The sequence below is a fragment of the Megalops cyprinoides genome, chromosome 12 (assembly GCF_013368585.1).
Source record: "Megalops cyprinoides isolate fMegCyp1 chromosome 12, fMegCyp1.pri, whole genome shotgun sequence".
Classification (NCBI taxonomy): Eukaryota; Metazoa; Chordata; class Actinopteri; order Elopiformes; family Megalopidae; genus Megalops; species Megalops cyprinoides.
In genome coordinates this window covers 12,852,950-12,870,515 of record NC_050594.1, presented here as the reverse complement: position 1 = coordinate 12,870,515, position 17,566 = coordinate 12,852,950, and the positions used below count along the sequence as shown (strand labels likewise).

Below are 17,566 nucleotides of genomic sequence, written 5' to 3'. Positions count from 1 at the left end.
AGAGAGAGAGAGAGAGAGAGAGAGAGGGAGCTTTGAGCTGGGTTGGCCTGATGTGTAAATTTGCTTATGACAGCTCATTTATGAAAGTGAAGTGGCAGTTGTTGCCTTGTGTTTCCATGTAGTGCACACGATTTCTGGATGGATTCATGGATCTGTTTGGAAGGCTACGCATGCATTTCTACTCTGGTGATGTATGAAATCACCAAGAGACCACAAGGATCACACCAAACTGGGCAATTGCTCATAAGGGATAAAATGACACGGTGACAGTGGGGTTGGTGTGCAGGATTAATTAACAAATTACTAATCCCAGGCCAGCTCCCTCATTGTTGATCTCATACAGCTATGGACAGATGTGTATAGGTGTAGTAAATAAGACCCCCTTACTTCCTCAAAGGGGGAAAAGCTGTGTCCATCCTTGCAGAGCCGACGTCCTCTCTGGTCACTCAGTCACAAGCTCCTCCCAGAGCCTGCAGTCAGTGAGAGGGCAGAGAGTTATCACACACACATCACACTTGTGGCCATACACATACTCACATACATCACACACGGTCACACACAAATATCTCACACACTCTCTCCAGAAGCTATAGTCAGACACAGGTGGAGAGATAACACACACAGTCACATCACAACTGCACACACTTTACATACACAACCAACACAATAACACACAATGGAGTGGTGTGCATCGGCTGCTCCAGTATCTGTCTGGAGCTGTGATGCAACATTCCAGGAGAGCTTTCCCACTCATTTGTCCGGCAGTACTGAGCCTGGACTGGAGAGAAGCCCCATCTCAACTCAGGGCAAGCCGCTCAAAGCCAGATGGACAGCGCAGGAAGCTAGCGGCCAAACCGACTGTGTGCAGTTTGCAATTAGGCAGATATAATTGAAGAATGCATGAAGCCATTAAGCTACACTGACACCAGAGAGCCGCGGTGAATGGTCCCGTGAAATCAATCGTGAAATACATTCTAGGTCATTTGCTTTTGATCCGTAGCATTCATCTGCTGCAAAATATGATTACAATGAACATTAAAATGGGCCCTCAGATCAATAGCTATTGGACTGAGTCAATGTGTGTGTGCATGTGCATGTTTACATCTGATTGTGAGTATTTCTGTGTAAGTCAGAGTGTGTGTGTGTGTTTCATCTTACAAATGAAAAAATGTGCAAACAAAATGTATGACATAATTTATGACAATAATATGGGCCCTTAGATCAATAGCTGCAATCAGTTAATGTGTGTGTGTTTGTGTCTGTACAGTATATGAGCATTTGTATGTTTGTGTGTGTGTGTGTGTGTGTGTGTGTTTCACAACAATCTTGCAAAATTAAAAAAAAGTACAGTATGTGTAAATTTATGACAATAAGGATATGGACTGTTTAATGGGTATGTAACAACTCAAAGGGCATCCTTGATTATTATCTGAAAGATCTTTACAGCTTTACCTTACATTATGACTTAACATTTATGCCTAATTGGAGTTTGAATTCATTAGAAATGCTCAGGAAAATGTCACAGAGTGTTTGAGAACACATCTGACCTTCAGAGCTGTTCCTCAGCCTGAATGAGAAGATTGGTGACATGAATAATAACCTTACATACATTTATGCACATGTTCAGGCTGCTCAAAGTTCCAAAAGCAGGCTGGGCCAACACAGGAAAACCTGTGGCAACTCTTCTAACTAATAATAATGATAATAATAATCATGATGATAATAATCATGATGATGATGATGATGATAATAATAATAATAATAATAATAATAATAATAAACTCATCATTTTTAACCATTGTCATCATCATCATCATTATCATCCCAGTAGTTGCTGTAATGTTGTAATTAAAGACATGAGTGGTTGGTTTCTTGTTCTGTGCCCTCCAGATTGCTGTTTATGCTTTGGCAACATTCATTTCACACTCATGCATTATGCCAATAAAGTATTTGAACTGAACTGAACTGCACTGAAAGAGAAGGGAATGATGTAGGCAATTAAAAGCTATACCAGTGGGAGACAGAGAGAGGGAGAGAGACAGACACAGAGAGAGAGAGAGAGAGAGAGAGAGAGAGAGAGAGAGAAAGAGAGAGAGAGTGAGTTTGAAGGTATGACAGAAGGTGGGACAAAGGGATCAAGTAAGCTTCCGATTGGCTGGATCCTCAAACCACATTGCAGTGCCAGTTTATGCCATAAATAATCAACCTCCTGGCAGAGACAAAAAGAAGGGGATGAATGCAATATTAATACTACTGTACTGGCATGAATGTGACTACACTGGTCTCCTGCTGGGATCTGCTGTGAGCCTGGCTCATTATAAACCATTCAGACTGAACTGGAGTGCTACTTATGGAAAATGCTTTCACTTCAAAGAAGGTGTGCTTGTTTCTGAACTAGAACGCCACATCACGTTTCTGACAACTTCATGTAGGTGTGAGGGAAGGCCTTGCAGAATAGAACAGCTTGCAGAACAGCTCACCCTATCCCTTACCCACAATCACAAACATCGACTCAGAGCATGAAGAAAACCACAACAGAGACAAAAAATGACAAAAATATAATTTAAAAATATCAATAAATATGTACATCCTTATACAACACTGGTGTTGGAGTTCAGCAGGAATCAGTGACAGATGGGTGTCACTTTTGACTCCTTGGTGATCAGTGAAGCACTCTATCCCTGTTTCACAGGCTTTCCCTCTTTCCTCCCTGACTGGTAAACACAAAGGCCTTTTTTAAAAAATGGCTGAATGCATCACTACATTAGAACCTAGCCATAGACGAGCACTGAAAAAAAAATACTGAGATGTACACTTAGAGATTGGGGGAACTGAAGGGCATATTGATCCTATAATGTAATTGATCAATGCAATTTTATAATTAAATACAAGCTGTGGTGCAGAGTGCAGAGGTCCGGATCAAAGGTTTCAGAGATATTGATTTAAAACAATATCTTATTGCACTGTCTATAATTTGCATCAAAATCCCTCACCCTGACCAAGTACGTTGTGATCAAAGCCTGGCTGTTTGAGCAATCCGAAGGAGCGAAGGGGAAGTGTTTCCTTAGTGAATCAGATGATTCTGTGAGAGTGCACATCCACAGCTCTGTGAAGTGCTGTAAATGCCATCAGCGTTATTGTAAACAGTCTGGGGATGACACACATTGCACACTCGCTCCCCCCCCCCCCATTCTCCCCCACCCCCCAGCCCCCTCCAGTGACATGACTGATGACACAGTGCACACCACCCTGATACGGCTGCTCCAGCCACGCTCCACTGTACTGCACCACGCGTGACCCTGGCTACAGCCCATCAGCCTTTCAGAAGGGCTGTCAAAGCCCCAGACTGCCTGGAAGTCCATGGTGGAGGATTTCTGGCCAGCACTTTTTACCAAGGCTGTGCCTTTGTGAAAACACGTGAATCTCCCTCATCAAGCTGTCCCATTCATTATTAATAATTCTTTATCTACATTTCACTGGGTACAGAGGTACTGAGACTGGCTGCTCTCAGTACCTCTGAATGTTTTCTCAATTGTGTCCCCAATCTGCATGCCTGGGGGCTCCCCCAGCACTGTAAGAGTAGGTTCCTACACACAGGCTCCTATAGGTGGATTCCTAGCTGACAGGTTCTTATCAGGCAGACTTCTCAGTCACTCAGTGAGTGAATGAGTGAGTGAGAAAGTGAGAGGGTATGTGAGCAAGTGAGGGATGAGAGTGTGACTGAGAGGATAAGTGAGAGTGTGAGTGGGTGAACAAGTGAATGAGTTAGATTGGAAATGAGTGAGTGAGTGAATGAGTGAGAGAATGAGAGAGAAAGTAAGTGGGTAAGAGAGTGACTGAGTGCTACTGTGTGCTGTGCAGTACAAAGGATTATGATCTCCAGTGTAAGAGGAACAGAAGTGCTAAGTAGAGCAGTAGGAACATTGTGCCTTCAGTATTGTGGCAGTTCATGCCAAGCATGATGTCAGAGGGAGAGGGGAAGTCACATCTGCCATCATACCTCGTACCCCTCACCTTTGGGAAATCTGGCAACCTGTGGAGGAGCCGCAGAACCAGTTCCCTCCCTGATCCAAACTCCCCTACCGTCACCGTCCCAGAATGAGTAATGCAAAAGGAGTTATCCAGCGTTGCCAAAGCATTTTAGAGCATGAACACGTAAAACCAGCCCTCCTTCCACACTCTCTCTCTCTCGCCCTCCCTCTTTCTCACTCTCGGTGTGGATTTTGTTTTGACCTCCACCTCCAGCTGGTCTGATTGATCGTGTGTTCTTTTGATGCTGCTCGTCATGATTACTGTCACAGCTGGAATGCGCCAGTGGGTGGGTGAGGTGAGCACAACAGAACCAGCCTCATTACTCAGCCAAGTCGTCTGAGCACGCTCTGCACCGCAGTGCTGCTGCTCGGATGATAAAGAAAAAAGTAGGGGAATAGACGCGTTGCCATTTGCGAACGAGTGGAAGAGCGTGTGAGTATGTGTGAGTATGTGAGTGATGTGTGTGTGTGTGTATGTGTGTTTATGTATGTGTGTGTGTATTCATGGGTGTGTGCATGTGCGCGTATGAGTGAGTGCATATGTCTGTGTGTGTGTGAGTGAATGCGTGTGTGTGTGTGTGTGTATATGAGAGAGTGCATGCGTGTCTATGTGAGTGAGTGCATGTGTGTGTGTGTGTGTGTGTGTGTGTGTGTGCGTGTGTGCGTGTATGCATATGTGCGTGTCTGTGAGTGCATATGTCAGGATCAGGTTACAGCACAACATGCTGTATAGGCACCTCTGTATCTGAATGGCTCTGTCCTGTGGTGCCCTCATCATTTCCTTACCAATCTGCTAGACCCAGCCAGTCACAATGCAAACGAATAATCTCTCTGTTTTATCCATCCCGCATACACAGCTATGATCCGGCACCATTGTTCCCCATTTCCGTTGCTATTCTGCTATTATCTCATTAGCTAATGATCAACAGCATGATAAAACCCGGCCTTGCACTCAAACACTCCCCCACTTGGGCAGTAATTGCATTCTGTACAAGGAAACACAGATAGACTGTGTATGTGCCGAGTCTGGCCAGACTTTGAAAGTGCTGTTGATCCACAGGATTATTGGAAAGGCAACCACATGCTATCACCTACTCGCTTTTGAGGAACTTTGGAGAAGCATGCACGCTTACTTATAAAGCCTATTAGAAAAGCACACAAACCAATTTATGATACATATTACAAAGCATGTGATTTATGAAGCACAGCAGACAGTCCACATGCTTGCTTATGAAGGTTATGTGAGGAGCACAGGCATTTTCTTATGAAGCTTATTTGAAGTGCACACACTTCATTATGAAGCCTATCAGAGGAGCACATGTGTTTGCTTATGAAGCTTATTAGAGAAGCACACGCACTCAGCTGGAAAACATAGGAGCTCACACACACACACACACACACACACACACACGCACGCACGCACGCACGCATGCACGCACGCACGCACGCACACGCACACACACACACACACACACACACGCAAACATAGATGACTTTTTTCTTTTTAATACATGATCCTCCCTGTAATTAGATACTACTTGCAAGAGAAATCAGATCTCAAACAGAAGTTGCCCATCTTAGTGAAGTGTGTATGTGTGTCTCCACACTTCAGTACAGTAGGTGATGAAGGGTGTCTGTCTAAGAGGGTTTAAGATTAACTTCAGCCACCGGATTGGGTGTCATTTCAGTGTTCCTCTTGCAGTTCCCTTTAAAAACAGTGGAGGGAAACCTCTGTGTAGCTCAGTTCTCATGGTGAGATCAGCTTCAAAATGGATATGTAATATGTTTATGAACAGCACCAACATGGAGAACAAGCTGTAAGTGTGACAGAACCCATAATCCCTTGGCAATTACTATGGTAACCCGCTCATGTCCCCCCCACTGTGATCTGATTCAGTGATGCAGCAGCTGCCTTTACTCCAGTGACCATGCTGGCACTTTCACACACACACACACACACACACACACACGCACACACACACACACACACACATGTATACAAGCATGTATGCACAAACACGTGCACATTCTCTATGCATGCGCACACACACGTGCACACCTGCACACACATGCATGCACGCGCACACAGATCTCATTCAAGACACCTGAGCAGGTTGCTTTAAGATGGCAAATGAAGACCTATCACAAGACTCCTTTTGTCTTTGTTACTGTTTTGTAGTCAGCACTGGATTTATGTTGTAAATGTTCTGCAGCGTCCTCACATGGAGGCATGCAAATGTGAAAACAAAGTAAATCAAGCTAGTGATTTGAGATCCTCCCTTAAATGAATACTCTGCAATCAACGATCCTGCCTGGTTCGATGAAATCTGAGGATAGATCTCCTCCATCTGTACTGCTGTGTGCAATCACACTCCTGTAGATGAGCACCATGCTGCCCTGGTGTGCCTGGACAGGAAGCTATTCGTGAGCTCACGCATATTAACACCCACTCAATGCCTGCAATGTGTTCTACCTCTAAGGCCATGTTTAAAAAGCTGGCCCTCAGCCCCAAAGGATGGCACGCAGCATGCAGCTCTGGTGACCGGGGTGCAGACTGAGAGCTCTGGGTAGTCCCCCAGACTGCTTGTGAGACTCACGTCTTTGCTGGGTTACATGTACATTTACGGTTTCAGTTTCTCTCTCCGAGTTTCGTTTATTACAAAAAGAGAGGAAAAAACACATCAAATACAAGCTGTTATTCATAAGACATCTCCAGGTTAATGTGTCTCCAGATGAGCAGCACAGTTTAGATAAACCTGCTGTGTGCAGGAGATATGACACACTCACAGGGCACCAAACTTGATCTCCAGCTGACATACTGGACCATACCTGAATCATAGAGCATGAATGTTTTTAGGGCTGGTCTGTAGGCTGGTGACTGAGGCAACAGGTAAATCTCCCTTGGCAGAGTAGGACATTGGAAAGTAGACACCCCACACAGCCAGGGGACGCTACCAAAGAGAAGAAGCTCCATGGCTACATTAGCTCTGAAACCCTGCAAAACTCACCGGGCTTGGCACACTCCAAAACACTCTCCAACACACATGATGACACACTGTTCAACATACGCATGCATGAAAATTAACACACACACACACACACACACACATACACTTTCAGCACCAAGCCATTGACTTAGTGAAATGGAACAGATGTAGAGTAAATGAGAGGACAGAGAGACTGACATCCAGATCAGAGAGCTCAGCGCAGAGGGCAAAGGGCAAAGGGAGAAGCTCTGTGCAGCAGCACACAGACTGAGCACCATCACTGATCACATGATCAGTCACTTAATATATATGGCATAACTGGGGTGCTAGGTGTTTGTGAAATTGATTTCTATGAACATAACACATTATGCCAAGTGACAATGTATGTCATATGTCATGCTTAGTGTATTATGAATCTTTAATGCAGCCCTTACGCCATGCTTATGTAGACTTTATGTAGCTGCACTTAATATACAGTGCGACCATCGTGTCCTCACTGTCCTAACTTTGATGCCACTTCAATAGATGCACTGGGGCAGGCAATCAGAATCTCAGTACCTCACAACCGACGCCTGGGAGCCATGGAGTCTGACCCCCATCAAGAAGGGTGTTTAATCACTGCTGGTCATGCGGGCTGAGGAGCGAGGTCTGCTGTACGCCGCATACAATCACACGTGGAGATTAACTCCGCTGACCACCAACATTAGAGCCTCGTGTTGCGGATTAATGCTGGTGTGTCTGCCCTCCTCAGCTGACAATGATATGAGCTTCTCTAATGAATATTTGCAGTGTGGGACACAGTGGAGGGGAAAATATTGCACCGAGGCCAGGGGGAGCATGAGGGAAGGCTGGGAAGAGAGGTTTAAACATAGGAGAGAGCGAGTGAAACAGAAAGCACCCCCCCCTGCTTAATTATGTAAACCCCAGCTGGAGTTATTGCAGTGAGTCAAAGTGCTGATACAATGAGCCTGAGAGCCACAATGCCCCTCAAAGAGAGGGAATAAAAGCCTGGAGAACGTTATTAGGCTTTAAACAGTGGCTAATGTTGTAATGAGCGTGACACGGAGGGAGCTAATTACCACAGCAAACCGCAGAAAGGCCAGCGAGCAAACACTAGACATCACTCTGTGAAGGGGATCGCTGCGGTAGAGTCGGTACAATAAATACCAAACACATGTATATGCATATGCATACTGCTTCCACACACGCAAATACACACCACGCACATAAAAGACCACACACACACACACACACACACACACACACAAAAAAACAGACACTATGCACACGATCACAATTGGTTTAGGGGGACAACAACAATGGATGCTTATATAGAAATTAACACAACAGGTTGTACTGTATGGAGAAACAACTGAGTGTTGAGGAGAGACATGAGAAGACTACTGAGGGGAGTCTGTCAGTGTACAACACCAAGGTGCTGAACATCTGAGGAGGAAAAATCAAAAAGCGCTTTCTACTCTTCACTTTCAATTTCACCACTTCTTTTCACTCCTCTGCTCCAAACATAATGTGGATGATTAACCTTCTGTCAAGGCATCAGATCACAATAACAGAAAGAGCAGATTCAGTGTGAGGTAAAAGGAAATGGGATGGTGAAGTAGGGGGCGGTCTGCTGGAGTAGGGGGCAGGGTGTTGGAGTGGGGGGGTGGGGGGTGGGGGGGGTGTTAGAGTAGCGGGCGGGGTGTTGGAGTGGGGGGCAGAGTGCTGGCTGCTGTTATATAGAGTACAGATGGTGTGAAAACTGGCTATTTTATTCCCAAGATGGAATTATGTCCTCCAGTGTCTCTTTGAAATGTCTTTTAGTAACAGCAACAACATTGCAGTCAAACATCGACAAGCTGCTCATTTTTGCCGGAAGGTTTTTCTATCCAATTCCCAGTTAAGCGGGATGTGGAGGGTTGGCCTTGTCTCACTTTAGAGCGCTTGAAGTCTGTATGAACCACGCGTTCAAATCCGAGCAACCAGAAAACGGCAGCTCATAACAGGAAATGTGAAGGGAATGGTTTATGGCAGCTCCCAGTCTTTTGCGCCAGTGGTAGGTCATTATTTGCACAAGATCCAGGGAGTGTATGTGAGAGACAGAGTGTGGACAATTAAGAATGTGTATGTGTGTGTGTATGTGTGTGTGTGTGTGTGTGTATGTGTGTGTGTGTGTGTGTCAGAGAAAGTGTGTGTGATTGCCCATACACGTATTTCTGTGTGTGTATGTGTGTAGGACACAGCGTAGGAGGTGACACATAATGTTAAGGACGACATAACACTACAGAGATGCATAATCCTGCTCCCCGGATTTGGGAGAAATGTCTTATACATGTCTGATGCTATTTTTTGGAATGGTTATTTTTTTTGCCAATATGTCCAGGTGTTCTTTCCTGCTCTGTGCAAACGCCACTGCTGGTTATTAATTCAGCAATGATGACTTCTTGAACAGCTGACCCAGAAACTCCTGCCTCGAGGGAAAACATACCATTCTGCAGCATAATTGCCGTGTTTCCACATTTATGTGGATACGTGGCTGAGCACCATGAGGGCTGACCCCTGTCTCATACCGTCAGGGATGGCACCGGGCCAAGCATGGCGTGGGCCTGACTGAGAGAGCACAGGCAGCAGTGCGCAGTCCCAGATCACAGTGCATGTGTGTGTATACGTGTGTGTGGGAGAGTCTGTGTGTGTGTATTTGTGAATGTAGATATGTGTGTCAGAGCACTCATGTGTCCATGTGTGTGTGGGTGTGTGTGTGTGTATATGTGTGCGGTTGGATGGATATAATTTGCATCAGTAATATCAGGGCTGAACAAATGAGAGGGGGAGAACGCTGCTGACACACAGTATGAGAGAATCACACTCTGGGCTACATTGCTTGATTCAACATCAAAAGGTTCGCCTCTCCATTTTCTATGAGGGTCTGGGAGGCATAAAGAATAGAGAAGAGGACATATAGTTGTGTATGTTTTTAAATCGTTATCATTACTGCGATGATTGCTTAACACTACAAGATATGGTAGCATTCCTCTTATAGATCTTTGTTATGGTCTATGTGATTAGTATTATGCAGATAGACTGTTCTTAAGGATAAGAGCTGTGTTTATGCTAGTGCAGTTTCTCAGGCTCTGCGCCCGAGAAAATACAGAGGGGTGCGCTTGCAATCCACGGAGGGCTCAAAATGTCATATCTTAAAAAAATGTAATAAATACTATGTAGACATCGGGGTATAATGAGACAACTGGGGGTGCACTGAAGTCCGTGCCTAAGCACCCCTAAGCATCCCCGTAGTGCCGGCCCTGCAGTTACTGCTGTTTGATTTGATCCGTCCTTCAGCTTGATGCGCAGTTACAGGCTGCACTCTGCCTGAAGCCACACTCCTGTTATTCCTGATGCTGCCATGACATGTAGCTTAACATAATGGCCCTGTACATCGCTCTGGACAAGAAATGCTTTTCTGTAAGTGGATGTGTAGGTATGCATGCATTTTGAGTGTGCTCATGCAAATTCGAGTGTGCGTTGGAGCACTGGAGCAAAATTAGGTCTTTTCTGAAACCCAGAATACCACAGAAGGGTCTGTCCATTAGAAGTTCTAGAAAGCATCAAAAGTTTTAAAATTCTTCATTCTGTGGAAGTGAATTTCCATACAATTATAGCATGAAGGCTGTGATTGATGTTGGTCTTTCGGGAACTCTGCTAGAGTCTGCTAGAGGGACTACGCCTGACCATCATTTGGACATCATAAACAAGGAAAAGAAAGGGGGGATTGGGTGGAGAAGGGATGCAGTGAACAGCTAATGTGGAAAGAAGTAATAAGTGGGATTTTTACAGTTGTGGATAGGAGCAGTTTGTCTAGCTTTGGTGATTTTGGAGGAATTGTCTGAAAATACTACTCGTGAACTTCAATTACAACTTCAATTAACGGAAATAATTACTGTATATAACCCATAAAGCAAAGATTACTTTTTTGTGTTCGTTTTATGTAATGTGCGGAGAGATGTTTCATGTTTCAGATTACATTTTACACCGATTTCCATAACAACTATCACAAAGTGGGACACGTGCATTTATTTAATGCATAATGTGATTATTATTTAATGATCTGGGGCTGTTATACTGGCCATACATTTTTCATCATTCATATTCCTCTCAAGCTGTGAGAATGTGATTCAAGCCAGAGCCATTTGTGAGAAACAGCATGCATATCCAAACTCTTCCCCAGGGCAGCTTTCCCTTTTAGCTCCATGTCACTCCACACTGAGAACTGGATCACTCTGCACAGAGAATGCTGTATCACCCCACACTGAGAACTGGATCACTCTGCACAGAGAATGCTGTATCACCCCACACTGAGAACTGGATCACTCTGCACAGAGAACCCTGGATCACTCTGCACAGAGAATGCTGTATCACCCCACACTGAGAACTGGATCACTCTGCACAGAGAACTGGATCACTCTGCACAGAGAACTGGATCACTCTGCACAGAGAATGCTGTATCACCCCACACTGAGAACTGGATCACTCTGCACAGAGAACTGGATAACTCTGCACAGAGAATGCTGTATCACCCCACACTGAGAACTGGATCACTCCGCACAGAGAACTGGATCACTCTGCACAGAGAATGCTGTATCACCCCACACTGAGAACTGGATCACTCCGCACAGAGAACCCTGGATCACTCTGCACAGAGAATGCTGTATCACCCCACACTGAGAACTGGATCACTCTGCACAGAGAACCCTGGATCACTCTGCACAGAGAATGCTGTATCACCCCACACTGAGAACTGGATCACTCTGCACAGAGAACCCTGGATCACTCTGCACAGAGAACCCTGGATCACTCTGCACAGAGAACTGGATCACTCTGCACAGAGAACTGGTTCACTCCATATAGAGAAATAGATCACTCCATAGGAACTGTGAGTTTTACTGGGTTCTGACCATGTTGGAAGCCAGTTTCTAAGGACATTCATTTCCTTTTACGTTTTTCAGAATTATTCTTTAATCCTCACCCCGTCACCCACATTCACACAATGATGTCCGTGGAAACTCACCCACTACAATGAGTTCTGTTCCAGACATATGGCTCCCAAAACTGGGCTAGAGAACTGTGGGGCTGGTATTCTCAGGCTGTGAGAGAAACAATACCCAAAGAGTGGCCCTGATGGGTCCAGTCCGGTCACCCCCTCTCTGTCTCCGATCCGTGCCCTTATTCATCTCCCTACTCCTGCACTTATCTCTGTGAAACATGAGTGCAAACCGTACCTACCGTGATGGACAGAAATGAAAATGTAGACAGATAAGGTGGAGGGTCAGGGAAGGATGGCAGGAACAATGGTAGCCTCTCTCCATCTTTTATATTTCTGCTTTAAATTCATCTTTCCATCTCTTTCATATTTCACACTCCTTTGACTCTCGCTATATATGGGATTATATACATATATATGTATAGGATATATATATATATATATATATATATATATATATATATATATATATATATAGGATATAGGATATATAGTATATGCAGATTAGTACATACATATACATATCCCTGTATATAAATGGGAGTACGTGAGAGAGAGAGAGTAACATGTAACCCTGCTTTTGCACTACATTCTAATGTCATACCCATAAAGCACAATTTGAATCTTGGATCTTTAACAGCCACTTCATTTATTTGACTCATCACTTATTCTCCCCGACGTTACTGATACTACCGAGGGTGATAATACTACAGTAATCACTGATGAAAATGAAGTTTTTATCTGGATTATATATCTCACTTGCCATTAACATTTTTTCAATGAACCGTCTATCATCAGTTGTTATTACTAGTGCCAGCAAGGTTGCAAGCTCTTAAGTGACACTGCTGCTGTGTCATTCAGCAAACCTGTGCCTCAGTACCAATCCAGGTGTCTAAATGGAAAAGACAATGATATGTGATGCCATGCACACAATGTTGAATGCATTTTACAACACATGCATTTCTATGATAAATCTCTTCATGTGAAAGAGAGAGGAGACAAATCCACAAGGCACCAATATCCCTAAAAAATTCAATGTCTGTAATTAATATAGCAAAACTGTCTTCATCTTTGGAAATCATATCAGAGGGAAAGTTAAATTTTGTACAGCATGAATAATAAATAACAAATAGAAGCAAATCGCTCTGGTACACCCCGCCTCCTTCCAGCACATCACATCCACTCTGCCGACATGTTGAACAGACTGTTGAACAGATCAGATCTATAATGACTAAACGCATTTGAAAAACTTAGCACCCCCTGCTTTCTAGTCTGTACCATGCCTTTAACATGGTAGTTAGAACTAAACAGCAAATTTGTCTTATTCTACTTTATGTAGAATAAAGTCTTATTCTACATAAAGAACTACTGGAGCAAATTTAAACAGCAAATTTGTCTTATTCTACTTTATGTAGAATAAAGTCTCTCTCTCTCTCTCTCTCTCTCTCTCTCTCTCTCTCTCTCTCTCTCTCTCTCTCTCTCTCTCTCTCTCTCTCTCTCTCTCTCTCTCTCTCTCTCTCTCTCTCTCTCTCTCTCTCTCTCTCTCTCTCTCTCTCTCTCTCTCTCTTTCTCCCCCCCCCCCATTGTGGATAGCTGTTAATTGTCTTGTTCATTCCCTTGACATGATTTGCTAGCTACCCTGATCTAGGTCTCATCCCGTTCTTTTGAAGGAAATGTGTTAAATGTTTAAGCAGTCAGAGCAGCCAGAGACGGAGCACTGAGAGGCAGGGAAAAGAGCAACTACCGCACTATTCTGACAGGAGAAAGAAGATCTCCTGAGCATTTCCAACAGACATTACTGATTTTAAATGTCACAGCTCTTTGTAAGAGTCTGCACACCTGCCGAAGTCCACGCTCGACAAACACAGCTACATAATTAGTGCCTTTGTGTGGTTTTGGAATGTCTTTTGCAAAGACAGATTTAGCTCTTGGGCACAATACATATAAATGTATTCATTGCCTTTGTTCCAGCAGATATATTAATAAGGAACGTGTACTTATAAAAAGGTTGTGGGATGAACTGGTCAATAAATAGCGTCACAGTAGACTAGGTAGTGTTGAAGTGAAATAAATCTGTCCATACATATTATAATTGCATTGGATCAAACAGCTGCAACAAGGGTTTCTGTTCTTCTTTAATGCTATGGTGACATTAAGACTCATACTGGTATGAATATGAATATGGATATTAATGCAAAACAGTGGTTTGACGACTACAGGACTCCAAGCTGCACTTGGAGTCACACGGCAGAGATGTATGTAATCATGCTCCTGAATCAAATTAATGACACCAGTTTGGAGGATCACAGTGTGGAACAGTGGTCTGAGCAGCAGTGTGGAGCAGTGGCCCGAGTGACAGTGTGGAGCAGCGGTCATGTGAATCAGCTTTTTGACTCATCCCACATGGCTCTTACAGCTAAAAACCAAACTGCCTCTTTCACAGGGACGCCTCTGCGAGCGTCGTCACGGCGATAACATCAGCATTGAGTGCTTCTTGCGCAGCCAGCGCGTCAGTAACATGACCATTTCTACAGAGTGACCAGGAGGTGCAGGGAGGATCTGAGGACAAGGTCCTTTAGGAGCGTGGGCAGAAGAATGGGTGTCAAGTGTGTACTAGCTAATCCATGCGCTACATCTGCAAATCTGTGAGAGAGAGAGAGCTCGAGAGCCAGCACACCACACACGTGTAAACCCACAGTCAAACTGTAACATCAGGGAGCCTAGACAATCAGACCTTTTGAATAATTAATCTGAAAAAAATATTCCAATTCAAGACCACAAAGGCGTTTGAAGGGAGAGTGCTATTCACTAATAAATAAAAAAAAAACCCTTCCCAGGTGAATTCAGGATGTGTTACAAGAAAGAGATTATTTTTCCTGTATTACAACAAAAAGACTTCAAGGCTTTGAGTGAAGAGGTCAATGCTGAAATCATAACCTCTTTGTTTCATCTCTTAGTTCCCACTATGTCCAGTGCAGTTTGAGAATGACTCCGGGTGAGATGCTGAGTATGAATCATTGCAGTCTCTTTCTGAGAAATCCACCTGTCACTAAAATAGTCTAAATTCTGCAGCTATGAATAGTTTCCAAATTCGGCTTGGAGTTATGAAATCCTTACATGAGTCTGAAGTTACAATAAATTAAATGTTTACTTTTTCTTGTCCACAAAGGATATAAAATCATTTGCTTTAAAATATTTGAACATGAATGTTACACCATTTCAGCAATCAAACGTTTAGGTAGGGTGGCAGTGGAGCATGGTGGTTAAGGGAAAAGGACTCATAACCAAAAGCTTACTGGTTCAATTCCCCACTGGGGCACTGCTGCTGTACCTTTGGGCAAGATACTTAACCCACAATTGCCTTTGTAAATATCAAGCAGTGTAAATGAATAACAATGTAAAAAAATGTAATTGGTGTGAGTTGCTCTGGATAAGGTTGTCTGCTAAATGCCAATATTTATTTATTGATTTTATAGTTTGAGTAGAACGATGAGTGTGTTTTTGGTGCAGTATATGATAACATGGTAGAGGGGTGTTAGAAACCTTTGTGAAACTGTGCTGAGTGGAAGCTGTGAAAAAGTAAACTTGGATTTCAGCTGTATAAACCTTTCCTCCTCTCTTCCCTCATGTAGCTTAGCACTCATCCCATGGCTTTATCTGGAATCTGAGGGCCTCCTTTTAAACATCTCAACTCCAATGCAGCCTAGCTCACACTTTCTCCATAACATTCCTTCCTCTCAATGAAAACACAGGCTTCTTCTTGGTTGACTTTAACACCTCAGAAACTGAAGACTGAAGAAGCTCCTCTCATGTTGAGGATCAGTCTTGGGTTGTCATGGCGACCATAGGAACCATATCATCCTTTTGGCTCTTCTTGCATTGTCTCCTGGCTCTGACTTTTACTTTCTTTCTCTACCTCCTGTCTTTCACTCCCTCCCCTCTCTATCTTTCACTCTACCTCATCTCTCTTTCTCTCTCCTTCCATCTTTTTGTCTTTCTCTCTCTCCCTCCATCTCTCTGTCTTTGTCTCTCCCTCCAGCTCTCTGACTTTGTCTCTCTCTCCCTCCATCTCTCTGACTTTTTATTGCTCTCTGACTCCCACTGTTGCTGTCTTTTTGTCTCTCCCTCCATCTCTGTGTCTGTCCCTCTTTCTCTCTTTTGCTCAAGCCCTCTCTGCTCTCTCTAATCTTTTTTCTGTTCAGCCTATTACAGACAGAGGGCTTGTTAATGGTACACACTGCGCTGATAGTTCAGCGGCTCTTACAGTTTAGGCTGTGCACTTCAGGAGCTTATGTTCTACAAGGCCATGCCCCAAAACAGAGTTCCGACAATTACCAGCACAACTCCAACGCTCCTTTTTTCAAATGTGTCACTGTTTCTATATTTAGTGATTACAGCATCATTTCTATCGGGCGGTGGTTGCCAGCGTAACATTACCATCTGGGGGGTCGCCAGGGTTGCAGATGGGCCTCTTTGCCCACTGGCTTAGCCCCGAAAAGCCTGTTGAAAATGTTCCAATGTCAGCCGGGAGCCCAGACAAACAATGAGCCAGACGCGATGAGCAGAACAGACCTTTCGGACATCGTATATGACAGCTGCGTGGGGTTTATTGGCCACACCGTCACACACCAAGCACAGCTGCGCGGGGGCAAGACCACCAGAGAAACTGTGTTCAGAACACTGGAGAGAGAGTGTCCTTGCCCAGCAAAATGAGAAGCAGGTAGTAATATACTTACAGGCCAATTTAACTGATATCTAAATTGTAATATCAGGCTGCCTAGGAAGAGGTCCCCTAAGGGGAGAGGTGGTCTTATGTAACAGGCTGAATGGCCCTTCACAGGGGTGAGCTGACCTCCCTCTCCCTTTAGTGCGGACCTCAGATAGACGGACTGCAAAACATATTGCTGCACTGTCTTTAGTGTTATTATTTCAGATTTATGTTTCCCACCGGTGGGCTCATTATTGCCAGTGGCTCTCATGTTGACTCACAACCTCAATATTCACCTTCCTGTCTCTGCCTCCTGGTGGCAGCTGCTCTCTTTCTCCCCCTGTGGGTGAACTGGGTGAACTACAGAGGTGCGACTGTCACAAAATCTTCACAATCTGCCAGGCTACTTTTGTACATGGATGGTGGGCAAATTTTACTAAAATTAAACAGAAATGTTAAAAGTGACAAACAAGGACAAAGACATGTAAAATGAAAATAAGAAAGTTCAAAGGGCACAACAAACAATTAAATGGGAAAGGGAATACTTTTAACAAAGGGGCTGGTAAAGTACAATAAGGAAAATAAAAAAAGAGGTGAAGATAACAAAGCAATAAATTCATAAAGAGAGGGAAAGAAATACTTTCTTTACTTTTTCGGGTTTTCTTTTTGATTCAACCGTTTAATGTTCCACTCTCTTTTGTAATATACCTTTCACACAGCCAGCGCTTAGTGCTTGTGTTTTTTGTTTTGCCGTTGCTTTTCTTCCTCTGACGCCACTTGATCTCACATCCAATTTGCAGTT

General features: G+C 44.0%; 1 protein-coding gene across 1 annotated transcript in view; it reads right to left on the bottom strand.

The window, feature by feature from the left end:
• LOC118787147 (disks large-associated protein 3-like) overlaps positions 1-17,566 on the bottom strand; it is a 54,749-nt gene that overhangs the window by 29,123 nt on the left and 8,060 nt on the right. The window contains exon 2 of the mRNA XM_036542606.1: positions 388-470. The gene's annotated coding sequence lies outside the window, so the exon portion shown is untranslated. The remainder of the gene's footprint in view (positions 1-387; positions 471-17,566) is intronic.